This window comes from Pinus tabuliformis, chromosome 4_1, assembly GCF_031772625.1.
Source record: "Pinus tabuliformis cultivar Carrire ecotype Pingquan chromosome 4_1, CPIR1, whole genome shotgun sequence".
NCBI lineage: Eukaryota > Viridiplantae > Streptophyta > Pinopsida > Pinales > Pinaceae > Pinus > Pinus tabuliformis.
Genome location: NC_142303.1, coordinates 135,409,177 through 135,412,135, shown reverse-complemented (window position 1 = coordinate 135,412,135; position 2,959 = coordinate 135,409,177). Strand labels below are relative to the sequence as shown.

The 2,959-nt window shown below is 35.2% G+C and overlaps 1 pseudogene; it reads right to left on the bottom strand.

The window, feature by feature from the left end:
* Positions 1 to 574: 574 nt before the first annotated feature.
* Positions 575 to 1,927, bottom strand: LOC149174580 (bifunctional riboflavin biosynthesis protein RIBA 1, chloroplastic pseudogene; annotated as a pseudogene).
* Positions 1,928 to 2,959: the final 1,032 nt, after the last annotated feature.

The window sequence follows — 2,959 nt, the reverse complement described above, 5'->3', positions numbered from 1 at the left end:
CTCTTGGTGAAGCCACAAATTAGTACTAGATATTACCATGCATAGTGATATCCTTACTGTCCCTTTCCCTTTTGGAAGGAGTATTTTTTATTTCTTCAGTTGTTTGAATTTTAGTGGAATTAATTTTTCTTTCCAAGGTTTCATGTTTTTGCATTCTTTGTTCCTTTGTTTTTGCCTCCTCTCTATGTTTTTTACTTCCCATTTTATATCCTGGTCTTCACTTCTCTGGATATTTTCTTTAATTCCCTTCGAATTACTTCAAACTCTTTTATTATGTCACTAGTGCTTAGAGTATGTTTGTACAAAATAGTACTTGGAAAGCTCTTTCCCATGTCCATATCAATATAAAATTTGGCACATGTAATGAAGGCCTCATCTTTATAAATATTATAAAGAGAAAAAGCTACCAATAGACTCCATGGTTCCTGGTAGCTACCAATAGACTATTAGTTGATATAATCATGAAAACCTTGTTCATATATGATAACCAGCCATCTCAAGTAGTTGTCGAGGATGCCATATCAAAAGAACTAAGAGAAACTACATCTGTAAAAACATTTGATGCTCCTCTTGTTCAATATGCTAAGAAACATGTGAAAATTGGGTTGCTTTTTAGTTTCTTAGCACTGTTATTCATTGGAGTCAACAAGCAGCCACCGAACTCCACATTAGCTTCAACAATATCATGAATTTCATCATGAAGATTGCAATCTCACATTTTGTGTCCCAATCCAATACCACTATCCTCATGACCACACAACTAAAGCAACACTCCTCTCCCAACTATCTCAATCTATTGCATAGATAGTGCCAGTTAGTTTTCATAGTCACACCTAGCCAACCCAAAGATATCTCCCGTGAGACATTCAGAATGAACCCTCACCAATACATCTAGTACATCACCCATGTTACTTTTAACCATGGAAATATGTTCCATTCCATCCAACTTTGAACGGTAGCAATATTCTTGAAATGGTCCCAATATTTTAGGAAACCTAACAATAGAACTTAGTTCAACCAACTTTTCACATTTCTTCCTGTACCTAACAAGATATGAAATAGATATAAGTGGTAAATTATGCTCCTTTGCAAATATTTTCAAGCTTGGTAAGTGAGCTATTGAACCATCATCATCAATTATCTCATAAAGCAATGCAGTAGGATTTAATCTTGCTAACGTTGGCAGATCCACAAATGCTTCTATATGACCAGATCTCTGTAGGACTTCCCCTTCTCTATATTTCAGAGGGAAGGTATGACCAGGTCTCCTAAAATCACCATGTTTAGAATATGGAGATGTGAGGGCCAATATTGTATTCGCCCTTTCTATTGTTGATACCTTAGTAGTTGTACCCTCTTTTGCATCCATAGATGTTCTAAATGTAGTAAGAAGCTTCTATTCATTTTCCTTGTCCGGTACCATAAGTGGAAATTCAAGCCTTCTTAGGACTTCTTCCTTTATGGAAGATGATTTCTGCAGTTGATTAAATATAGTTATAGTTTTTACTTTAGTGTAAAGTTATATATTCTTCACTTCTGTATTATCCCTTTTGTTTGATTCTTTTGTAATAGTCATACTTTTCTATGATACTAACGTACACATGAGCTGCGATGCAGTTGCAATATGTGTTGGGTTGGAGCTTACTTGACACTTAACTATTGTTATTCTTGGATTCATTGCAACACATAGGTGACTTTGTACCATATTCTCATCGTCTTTCTTTAAAAAATTGTCTAACTTGTGACTATTACCAGTTGCCTCCCAAGGAGCCATATCAGGCATATCAGGTAACGTTGTAAGGACACTATTAATTTTTCTCGCCAATAGATATTCTGGGTATCTAGTAGAAGAAACAAAAGCTAGTCTCTGTTCAAGGTTACTAGATGGACTCTCTTTATGTAACATAAGAATAGCAGGTTCGTACATAGGTAGAATATACACATGCTTCCCATGCTTAACATATTAGCATTCATGAGTCTACATTGCATCCCCTAATCTTATATTAAGATATTATCTAACAACTTTGTTCCTTCTAACCTTATGCTCTTCACAAGTGTCATTAGCCAAAACAATGAAAATTGTATCCTTTCTCTTTTCACTCTTAACAAGGGTGTTATTGCCCCTGAAAAACTACAATGCTTTCATAGGCTCCTCTTGCTGCAATCCCCCACTAGATTCATTACCTGAAAGTACTTCAAGAAAACCTTCAAGATTAAAAACACATGTCAAACTCAAGAAAGAATTATCTTTAAAAATAATTGGCTTGTCGAGTTAGATAAGTGTGGGTCTTAAAAGTGATTCTAGTTGCATATGTGTTTTAGGAAGATCACCTAATGGAAGAGGCTTGTCTTGAAAGTCCTCATAAAAGTCTACCTTTATGATAATGAAACTCTCGAAGGGATATACACCATGGAACATTTGAGGGGCCATGAACATTGATTCAATAGTGGGATTTTGGGGTTCCTTTTGCAAACTAAGTTTTATGTTATTCTCCTCTTGAAATTGATTAATTCCATATTGTCGACATACATACAAAAATTGCTCACGGCCTTTTCTACGCATGCAGAGAGGAGATTCAATTTGAATGGGAATAGAAGACAATGTCTAGGGTGCATATGTATTAAGGCTTCCTATACTTTGTTGTATCTCATTCCATAGAACACCTCCTAGGTCGTGAAGATGATTATAAACACTTCCATATAAAGCTAAAAATTCAACTGAGATGTCCCCTTCACTAGTAATAGGGTCATCTACCATTTCAGCTAGGAATAATAGTAATGCTATATATAGCTCCCTTTGCTTTCGATTTGAATATTTCAAGAGTGGACTGCAATTATTCAGGGAACAGTCTCCTTGTAAAACTAAAGGATATCAGTTGGTTGGTTCATACTTCAAATGATCACTCTCATCCACTATAAATTTTCTTTCAACATATGTTGAATTTATGTAGTGTTCAAA